Source organism: Ornithodoros turicata, chromosome 1 (assembly GCF_037126465.1).
Source record: "Ornithodoros turicata isolate Travis chromosome 1, ASM3712646v1, whole genome shotgun sequence".
NCBI lineage: Eukaryota > Metazoa > Arthropoda > Arachnida > Ixodida > Argasidae > Ornithodoros > Ornithodoros turicata.
Window position 1 is genome coordinate 136,153,291 of NC_088201.1, and position 11,929 is coordinate 136,165,219.

Sequence of the window (11,929 nt, forward strand, 5' to 3'; positions counted from 1 at the left end):
TCCGGTTCATCAGATGTCCACAACGACGCTCCTGTATTTTTCGACGCACGGAACCGTGCGGGACAATTTCTTCCGCCACGCATCCAGGGACCAATTTTTTCGGGACCAACTTTTCCGGGACTATTTTTTTCCGGAACTCCATCCAACATGCTCTACGCATTTTCGCTCCTATAGTTCTTCAATCTTCGGTCTGGAAGATGACTGGCTTCGTTCTTTGGATGTTTGGTTTTCAAGTTATTTCTGTTTGCCCACCGTTTTAGGCATTCAAGAACAACGTTACTTCCCCTTATAAGTAGAAATTTCCGTGCTAAAACCATGAAAATAGACAGGTATTTAGACCCTCAAAAACACCTAAATAGGCAAGAACATGCAAAAAGAGACACGCTGTAACACATGCAAAAACTATTTCTAAACTATTTCTATATTTGTTCAGGACGCAGACTTTATACTGTGGAACTGTAGCGAATGCTACAGAACCATTCGATGACGCCAGTGCCTGACTGCGACGCTGTGCAGCTCCAAGCCTCCTTCCTGCACCGCTAGTTCAAGCTCACTGGGTGTAATCGTTTACTCTTCCTTCTCGTTCTCTTGATTGATTCTTCGTTCTCTTTGTTGATGATCGTTCTATAACATATACTCAGTTAAATTTTATTTCAGTTTATTTCTTCAGTTTCTTTTTACTACTCGTATTCTCTTATGTTTACTCGTTTATGTAGCTTTAGCCGCATTGGAGTAGGCGGCGTTCCATGTTGATATCCGTCCATCGGCCACATTTTCTCTCAGACGTTTTGTCAGCCATACTCTACCTCAGGAAGGCGAACGTAATCCACTGTGGTGATGATGAAAGGTCTCGCCATTGTCGGCTTCACAGAGGTGGGCAACGTCACGACTGAGGACCTGGGGGAATGTGCATCCTGGGCCGACTTCTAAAGGAACTGTGCCGACATATGTCTGAAAGCGTCTGAGGAAAACCCAGGAAAAACCCCAGACAGCACAGCCGGCACAGGGATTCGAACCCGGGTACCTTCCAGTCTCGACGTGACATGGCCAGCACGCTGTGGCGGTGTGTGTGTGGGTGTGTGTGTGTGTGTGGGGGGGGGGGTTTGTATCGCCAACAGAACAGAACGAGCGCAATACTTGCCGACATCACGTGAGCATAAACGACTTTCATCCAGTTGTCGTGTTGGCTACTGTAGAATGGGACATGCGAAAGCTTGCCTACATCACACACACCGCCCACATCGCCCTGTTGTCCGATTTCAATGCCCGATTTCAAGGCCTCGAAACAAAAGAAAATGCTCTATTGCTTCGCAAGATGACATGCCGTGTTTAAAAATCAGACATCACTATTTAACCACTCCAGTTCACGGGTTTTCGATGTCTGTCCAAATCGTCTTAGCGAACGAAAGCCTTAGCGGCCATTAGGCTTAGCAAAACGGACACGACGGAAGAGCCTGTTGGTTCTTTTATTATTGGGTTAGCCCAGTACTGGCGTCTATCTTTCGCCTCCGGGAGGTCGAGTGGGGAACGCGTATTTTTGCCCCTGTAGCCCCCCCCCCTCCCCGTAGACGCCGGCCCTGGGTTCGTCCAATGATCGCTGGCATATTGCCGCGCGACTGTGCATTTTATAGTCAGATAACACCTATTTCCATAGTTAATTTTGCAAGGGGGATTTCGAGGTAGGCCTATCAAAAGACCGGAAGACTCAACAGACCGAGAAATCGAAACATCGAACGCCCAGAAAGCCGAAAAGTAGAAAGACCGAACTATCGAATGGCCGAATTCACAATCTGAAGCCACCAAGACATGAAAATTATACTATTCAAAAAGTTGCAACTGCTACATGAAGTAGTTCCACAAAGTCGGATTCAGGGCAGGTATTAATATATACAATATACAGGGTGTCCCAGCTAAGTGTATACAGTATAACACTTTTTCCAAGATGAAATGAATTGCAATATAACATATGCTGAAGGGCACTCCCTAGGAGGGCATTAACAAAGTCTAAAGGCAATGTCTTAATTAACTTTCATTAATTAACTTGTTAATTATAAAAGCTACAAAGTTGTCCCAATGAGAACATCTGTTCCTTTCGGTCACCTAATATCGTAGCCGTTTTCAGAACAAAAATCCGTTCCATAGATCGCCCGCAAAAAATTAGTGAAGGAACGCCATTTATTTCTTTATTTTGTTCATTGCGCATCTTCGCAGACGCGTATTTCCTTCATCCCCAACGTGAGAGGGGGAAGGAGCACAGTGCCGCCTGATGCGTCGAAGATGAGCTTTAACTTGCGGAAACAAAACAAAAACAAATGCTCGGGTGACTCTATCGGAACTGGCCTTATCTTGGGTTGCATGTTCTGTTTCCTTTTAATCTTTTTCCAGGACGCGAGATGCGATAGTGTGCTCTTTCTCCCTCTCACATTGGGGATGAAGGAAAGACGCGTCTTCTAAGAACAGCAATGAACAAAATAAAGAAAAATGGCGTTCCTTCACGAATTTTTTGCACTTACACTTAGCCGGGACACCCTTATGTATATATACGTGATGAACACAGGAACATCTGTCCCGAGCAATGTTAGTTTAATGAATATCCCTGCCCATGCACGAGCGTGAGTTCGGTCACTTCTTGGTTAAGTCACCCCCCCCCCCCCCCCCCTCCAAGAGTGAAGCGGATGGGTGGGTGGTAGGGGCGCAGCTTGCTGATGTGGACAATATCGGTCTGCCTTCCGAGCGGAAGAACTGAACGGTCAATTTCGTAGTTTACCGGTGACACCCTTTTGAGCACTGTGTATGGTCCTTTCATGGAGCTAATTTTCCTCGGTTAAGGTGCCATGGGGTCTCATTGAGGACGGCGTCTTCGGTGGAAAATTCACCTGGCATGAATTTCTTGCCGTAGATCAACTTGTTCTTTTGGTGGTAGGTGAGGGCAATAGCCTGATTTGTTCGCTCGTTCAGGCCGTTGCAGTGCGGGTGGCTGCTTGACGTGAATAGGTGGTGAACGTTGTGGTTCTTCAAAAAGCGTTTTAATGTGTTGGATGTAAAACCCGTGCCACGGTCGGAAAGAAAGCGACGGGATGTCCCTGCTGCGAAGACTTCCCGGACGTAGTAGATGTAGACTTCGGCGGTTGCACCCTTGTGCGCAAAGGCCCAGGCGTAGCGCGTGGCATGGTCGACTGCCAAGTGGATAAATTTCCTAGTAGACCCGTAGCCAGCGAGTCCACCGATGGTGTCCATCGCGACGAGGTGGAATGGTTTTTCGGCTGGCGGCAATGACTCCAGCAACCTAAATTTATTTTATTTGCTCTTTTTGCACCGCTGACAGGTGTCACAATGACGGATGAAACTCGAAACATCGGTGATGATTTCAGGCCAGTAGTAGTACGGGGAGATTAGACTGATCGTTTTCTACACTCCGACGTGTCCAAACTCTTCGTGAGCTTTGCGAAGGGTTTACTTTCTGAGCGGACTGGCTACGTATATCTCGGGGACTCCGCGTTTGCGAACAATGGGAATGCCATTTTGCAGCGTGTAGGTTCCAGGACGGAGGTCACACGGAGTGTTCTGCAAGTCAACAATAGAGAGGAGGTTGACCAAAGGTGAACGAGACAATGCATCGGCCTCGATATTGTCCAGGCCTCGCTGGTGCTTAAACGTGACGTCATACATAGAGAGCTTGAGGGACCAGCGAAAAAGGCGGCCGGTGGGGCGCTCGATTGTCTTTAACCACTGTAAAGCCGCGTGGTCAGTCACAACCGTGAAAGCGCTGCCGTGGAGATAGCTGTGCCGTTTGTCCACAGCCTCAATGATGGCCAGACATTCCAGTTCGGTTACGCTGTAATTTTTTTCGTGTTTTAGGAGCTTGCGGGATTGGTATGCCACGGGATGTTCGTTGCCGTCATCGCCGGTTTGTTTGAGGACGACACCAGTTCCACTGAGAGAAGCGTCACAGAAGAGAGTACACGGTCTTGAAGGGTCGAACATGCGAAGAATTTGGGGCCTCGGTGAGGCGATCCCTGAGAGTCTTAAAAGCAGCTTGACATGCCTCGGACCATTGCAATGACGCGTCCTTTTTTAACAATTCTGTTAAAGGAAGACATATGTCGCTGAAGTGGTCGATGTACTGTTTGTAAACGTTTATTGTACCCAAAACGCGTTGTAGATCCTTGACACAAGCTGGACGTGGAAATTTTTGAATTGCTTCGACGTTCGCTTTTTTCGGTCTCGTGGTGCCATTGCAAATTGTGTGGTCCAGGTAGTCGATGGTGGTGCGTGCAAACTGGCATTTTTTTTAGTTTCAGTTTGACATTTTCAGCTTGCAGTGCTCCGAGCAGGGCATCAAGAGACCTCAGGTGCGCTTTGAAAGTTGGTGCGTGCACGACTATGTCGTCGAAAGAATTGACGACATTCCGGAGGTTATGCTTCGCAATAATGGTCTTGACAGCTCGCTGGAATGTAACTGGGGCGTTCTTAAGGCCAACAGGCATGACAAGCCATTCGTAGTGCCCGGTAGGAGTGACAAATGCGGTCTTAGAAAAGTCACATGGGTTCATGGGCACATGGCAATACCTAGATGTGATGTCAAGTGCACTGAAGTGGCGTGACGGGCCTAGGGAGTCTAGTACGTCGTCAATACGTGGTATGGGTTGATGATCGGCTGCAGTTGAAGCGTTTAGCCTCCTATAGTCAATGCACGTCCGTGTCCTGCCTTCGCCCTTTTTCTCTGCCAGTATTACGGGGGATGCGTATGTGGACAGAGACGGACGGATGAACCCTTGACCAAGGAGTGATTCTACTTGCTTGTCGATTTCTGCTCTGTCCGCCTGGGACGCTCCATACGGTGGTCTGTGAATTGGTACGTTGTTCAGCAGTGTGATTGAATCTTGCTCCGTCGCAGGGATGGGCAGTAATACTCATATTTTGTATTATAATACTAATACATAATACTTCCTAGAAATCGGTATTATAATACGGATACAAATACATTTCAAAAATGAGTAATATAATCCATAATACTAATACTTCTGTGTATTACACGAGTAATACTTGTAATACATTGATATACTTAACTTGGGGAGAAAGGAAAAGAACAGAAGAATTACTTAGATATATGCCCATTACTTATCGAGACAATCATTCTCCAATGACGTTTTACTCACGCTTACATTTTTACACATGGCCTGATCTTTCCGAATAAGATCAGATAGCGCTGATGAATTCGATAGCAGTGAACAACTTGCTCTCACTGTGGCAGAGCCACACATCCATCATCCACTCTGGACGATAAAATGCGGGCCGTTCAAAAACCTGTGACTGTCCATAGTGCAACCGCGTACAGGGGTGACTGGCTGCACTGGACGCACTCTTTCATAAGACAAAGGGCTTGCACTGGTATGACTCATCCTTACGGATTCTGAAGTGGAAGGAATGCGAGGAAACCTCCAGTAACCTCTGGCCCCAAAGTCACTCGCTTTGGGATAATTTGGGGCCGGGGAACACTGTAATAGGAGCCTTGTTCGTGTTCAAATGTTTGTGGGACACGAAAAATTACTGATAAAGTGCACCGGTGACACTTTGCAGGCCGAACTTACGAACTCTGGGAAAGTATTACACATTCAAAAGTATTATAATACATGTAATACCTCGTTTTGTGTATTGTAATACAGATACAAATACATTTCAAAAACGAGTATTAATACAAATACTCAAAAGTATTACAGAAATAGTATTATAATACAAAGTATTACTATTACTGCCCATCCCTGCTCCGTCGTGATGGATTCTATATCCGTCTGGGATGTCGAGAAAATTGAACTATACTTCTTCGGTAATTTTTCCAGTGCCCGTTGTTGTGTCGGCATCAGTGAATCACCGTCTGGATAATTCTGGCTTTGTACACCCGGTGGCGGTGGTGCCGGCATAGGTTGGGAAGGGATAGTGCGGGGTAGCGTCGTGAGCTGCATGGTTGAGAGATCGAGGGCAAGGTTGTAATCGGAGGCATAATCAAGGCCAAGCAGAAGTTCTGCCTTCATTCCTCGCAGGACATGAACTTCCACCTTCTTCGTTGTCTCTCCAATTTTCAGGTTAATGGAGACGCGACCCTAGGTTTGCGTTGATGAGGTAACTTGTCGAATTGTGATGACTGAATTATTGATGAGTTGTAGCTGAAGCCTCCTCTAGATGTCTTCTCTAATACATGAAATTGTGGATTCTGAAAGGCAGTAACAGGAGTCACATTGATGAAAGCCTTGGAATGGATTATTGAAGCCTTGGGTCGCACTGCCCGTTTCCCTGCTCATCCGTGAGGGCGGAGGTAGATACTCGGTTAGGGCACGTGCTATGCCAGTGGTACTGCTGCGCCAGACCGACGGAGGAACAGTGTCTACACTCATTCCTCGCAAGGTCGTCAGGCTGACGGGTTGGCATATAGTTTCCATGCTCGGTTCTTCGTGGTTGCTCATATTTGAAGGCGGTTCTTTGCCTTTGTCTCCCCATAACGATCTCCACTCTCTGAACTGAGGCGAACCATTCGGGGGGAGATTCAATCCGAAGTCCGGCAAGCGCTAGTTCCAACTCTGGGAGGAGACCATCGGTCAGACCGGACACAACGTGACCGGCCTTGAGCCCAGCCGACTCGCCCAGTTTTCGTTTCTCCTCATAGTAACCTACTGGTCCTTCCTCTGTCGGCAGTTAATAAAGGAGCGAAATGGCCGTCTGCAACTGGGCTTTCGAAGCGGACATTCATACGTTCCATGACATCCTTCCAAGTCTTCATGCTGTCGAAAATGTCGGTCGGGTACCAGCGGAACGCTTCGCCTTCGATGTACTCGCTTAAGTTGTTGATCCTGTCCTGCTCTGTCCAGCCGTTGGTGTCGGCCTTGGACTCGAACAAGCGGAGCCATTTTCCCACGGGTACGTCGTTGGCGCCGCCATGATACTTAGGAATGATGAGAGGTTGGTGAGGCATGAGGGTCCACACTTAGGTAGTATCCTGTCGACTCGTGTGATGAACATCGGAACATCATCTTCTTCTTCTCCCCAGGAAGATGGCCGCGATCCGCAAGGGAGATTGGCCAGGGCTAATTCAGTATGATATGAGTGTGGCAGTGACACTAAGGGCTAGAACCGGTTGGAGCCGGCAACGAATGAGATGAGATTACCTGCGATGACGGGATTCCATTTTCCGATATGGGACGCACCGAACGAGAGTAATGCGCATAGTGAGAGAGGCACGCTAAACCTTAGCAGTGGAAGGGTGAGGGACTGTAGGCGAAGGCGGCAGTAGGTACTACAGTCGAGAACAAAATGTTGGAGGGTTTCGTCGTGACCGCATTCAGGACACCCTGGGGAAGGTTGCACCCCACTGCGATGGACGTAAAAGTTAAGCGGGAGGGCAAGACACCGAAGACGCGTCAGACAGACTTCTGCACGTCGAGAGCGGCAATAGCGCGGGTTCCAAGCAAAAGAGAGGTGTTCATAGCCGAGGCGGGGAGGAGGCCGAGCAAGGGATAGATAGCGTTTGTAACGGGCACGGACAACGGCAGCAACCGGCGGGAGGATAGGAAGCACGGGGCCGGACAGGGCCATCTTCGCCTGGGTGTCAGCGGCCTGATCGTTGAGCGGGAGCCCACAATGGCCTGGAACCCAGGTTACAATGAGGTGTGATATGTGAGAGGGGGCGAGTGAGGCCAGGACTGGGAACAACGAGCTATCGCGACAGTCCAAGGCCGATACCACAGATAAGGAGTCGGATATGAGAAGTGCCTTACAGAAAAGCGGGGGCACTTTGAGTAGTGCGAGGACCATTGCCAGGAACTCGCTCTCGTAAACAGGTGTATAGTCGGGCAAGCGAATAGGAAAACGGGCGTCAAGTTGCGGGATGACAATACCCACACCGGCCCGCTCGTCCGAGACAGATGCATCAGTTGCGATGATGAGGTGATCGGAGAACCGAGAAAAATGGCAAGTCAACACAGTCTGGAGATGATTCAAGGAGGAGTGCTTCGTGCCGGGACGAAATATATCGAGAACCTGGACGGAAATTGGCATTGGCATCCAGGATCGCGTATATTTAAGAGAGTCATTATGCTCTAAAGCAAGGGGATTCTGCAACAATGAGAGCAGAGTGTTCACGGTTAGCAGGCGGAAGCGATCCTTCAGCGGCAGGACATGGGACTCAAGATACAGAGCATCGTTGGCAGTGAACCCAGGAAGGCCCAAGCATAAGCGTATCGCCTTCCTTTCTAAGATAAACGATTTCCTCAGCCGGTAGTCGGGAAGATGGGAGAAGATGACACATCCATACTCCAGTATAGGGCGAACGTAACATTTGTATACATAGAGCAACGCATTCCGACGCATACCCACACGGACGCTAGCGCACCGTTGAAGACAACCTAAGGCAACAGAGGCCCTCTTACTGATGTAATCAACGTGGTGTCCCCAGGTCAAACGGTCGTCGTACCATACACCTAAGTACTTCAGTGTGGTAGTCTGGTCGATGCTCTGGTTGCCGATCATCAGCTCAATGTGGGGCGTCACGCCGCGATAGCCAGGAGGAGGGATCAGGAGCACCGCACACTTTGGGATTTTGAGAGAGAGGTGGACTTCACGAGTCCACGCGAGTATGCGATCAACATGTCCCTGGAGCTTAGTGTAGAGCGTGTGCAAGGAGTGTGCCGAGGCAAAAAAGGCGACATCATCTGTCCCGAGCAATGTTAGTTCTTCTTCTTCTTCCGTCACTAGGAACAGTGGCCACCAGCCACACAGGGCGATTGGCCAGGGTTTCGTGCGGGGTAGTCTCTAGTTAGTTTAATGAATATCCCTGTCCATGCACGAGCGTGAGTTCGGTCTCTTCTTCGTTAGGTCATATATACAGGGTGTCCACGCTAAGTGTGAACAGATTTTTTAAAAATATATAAATCACTTTTTCCGAGATGAAATCAATTGCAATATAGCATATGCTGAAGGGCACTCCCTAGGGGGGCATTAACAGACTCCTAAGGCAATGTCTTAATTAACTTTCAATAATCAACTTTTTAATTATAAAAGCTACGAAGTTGCTCCAATGAGAACATCTGATCTCTTCGGTCACCAGATACCAAAACCGTTTCCAGAACAAAAATCCGTTCGGTAGATCGTCCGCAAAAAAATTCGTGAAGGAACGCCATTTTTTTCTTTATTTGGTTTATTGCGCATCTTCAAAGAAGCGGCTTTCCTTTACCCCCAGTGTGAGAGAGTGAAAGAGCACAGTGCCGCCTCATGCGTCGAAGATTAGCTTTAACTTGCGGAAACAAAACAAAAACACAAATCCATCGGGTGACTCTATCGCGACTGCCCTTATCTTGGGCTGCATTTTCTGTTTTCTTTTAATCTTTTTCCAGGACGCAAGGGTAACATCTCATTACGGCCGAAAGTCTCATTACGGCCGAAAATCCTTTAATCCCCAAGTGTCTCTTACGGTCAAAGTCTCAATACTGCCGAAGGTAGTCTCATTACGGCCGAAGATGTCTCATAACGGCCAAAAAGAAAAAAAGAAGCATCCACCGTATTAGCTCTGTATATACTGTGTTTTATGCTTCCCAAAATGTGTCCGAGGCGGTGTGCCCCCACGGCTTGTGTCACACACAATGGTTCATGCACACAATATTGCGACAGTGTTTCGTGCATCCCTCGTGAAAAATGTTTTTATTGTCGTATGTGTCACACGATATTTGTATGTGTTACGCCATTTTCTCTCAGTATTCAAGCAACATCCTACTCGTTGGTTCTGTGAGCAAACTGTGTGTGTGTGTGCTCTGAAAAGTACTCCACAAGGGAGCCCACTGGGAGCTCCAGGAGCCACATGACCCATGACCATGATCTTCTCCCCCACTAGCTGCCTTCTACAATTTACGTCCACCTGAAATTTAAAAAAAGTACATAAGGCACTGAACAAAATGACATATGCTGTTGTTTGATGATGACCATAAGACATGTGCTGTCAAGCAGACTTTTTTCCATATATTCAAAACATATTCAAGAATTATGGACTACAATGACAATTACGTCATAATGATGCAGCTGCATAGCCAGGAAAATATTTCAGGAGGTGTTTTATGAGGTTTGACATGGGGTGGAGGAGTCCCCCGCGTCAGTGCTTTATCCAGGCCCCCCTAACTTTTTTGCCTGTGCACCCCCTACAGGGGGTGCCCTTGCGATTTCAACTTCAGATACGTCTGTAATGATATGTTAAGCTGTAATGACGTAACTATAATGATGACCTCCCCCCACAATTTTTTCCAACACCCCTCTCGTGCTTGGGATTCTGGATAAACCACTGCCCCTTGTTCATTTTCGTGGGGCACTACATTAGAGCTTATGCCACTGCACTGATGTCACAATGTTATAAGTGTGTGTCACTCTGGGCATTCGGAATTCCTCTAAGCTACAATATGTAAATTCAGAATATCCGAAGGGTAAGCATCAGATGTTACCTGCAGGCTTCATGCTGAAACGCGTGTACGCAAAACACTTCCGCCGTGGTCGGCGACGTCGTTAGTGTAATCATACACGCAAGACAATTGCGGGCACATGGAGTAGTGGCAGCAACCTGAAAACGATACATTTTCTTGTTATATATGAGTATTCAAAAATATACATTCCCACGTGTTTCGTTTTGTCGTTTGCAGGAAGCGCTAGTAAGGGAACAGCACTTGGTTGGTCACATGCAAGCCACAATGCGAGCGGTGCCGATATTTCGATTACGCGATCGAAAATTAAAAGTCTAGAACCATGCACACTTCCCCATGCAACTACTTCCCCAGCATCGTGAGACATGACACCCATGACATGACACCATGTATTCACGTATAGTGTAATGTGAAATGATATGCAGGAATGAAAAAGATGCCAACATACCTGTAATCCAGTGTCCCATAAGTTTGATTCGATTTTCTGGCAGCTACCATGAAGAGCAAATGCACGATTCACAAGTTTCGTTTCGCCATTTTCATTGCTGTTAATTTCGCAAGCGTCAAGCAATCCCACGTGACCTCCTTTGGATCAGTGAAAAGTGAAAATTACTCGCGTCATGAACATATATGTCCATCTCAGCGCAAATCACGTTTTGCATGCTATAGAAGGAGGGGGGATCAATACTCTTCCTTTCGTGTTTTGATATCTTGTTGTTTTGCTACTCTCACTTTGGAGTTCGGATCGTGTCTAGCAACGTTGGGTACCTCAACAACAACAACTTTATTTGCGACCTTGGAGAATGGGGAGTTTAATCGCCACAGGCGATACTCTACCCCATTGCTGGATGGAATGGGGGGAATAAAATAACGAGCCCCTTCACAATAATGATCGAAGTCCGATGGTGTCCATAAATGTCAGAAGAGCTTTGAGCGCAGAGCGTTGCTGGGCTGGATTGGGCCAGGGACCAAGCAATTTCGATAGGGAGAAAGGGCGAGAGTCCAGCTGACGAAGAGACTCGGAGAGTGTGGTTCGGGAAGGTTCGTAGTGAGGGCAATGAAGAAGAATATGCTCCAGATCCTCAAGAGCACCACAGTGGCAGCAGGTGGGAGAGTCAACTTGTCTCAAGCGGTAACGCCACTGAGCTGTAAAGTCCACATCGAGGCGCATTCGGTGGATTAATGCAGCATCTTGACGAGGGGTGTTTCGTGGCATGCGGAAACCGAGCGTGGGATCAACTCTGTTCAACATAGAGGGGGGGAAGAATGTCGGTTGTCCTTTGGCGGGAAGCCAGGGGTGTCACTAGGCGTCGCAGAATTGAACGGCGGTCTCCTCTCAGCAGAACAATACGGGTCCGTTTCCGATACGAGAGTGCTGCTTCTGCGGCGCGGTCGGCCTGCTCGTGATATGTTTTGATTGCTGTGAGGATTTTGAGGGTGATTCAGAGGGTTTATTAGCTATACAGCTCTTGCAATGG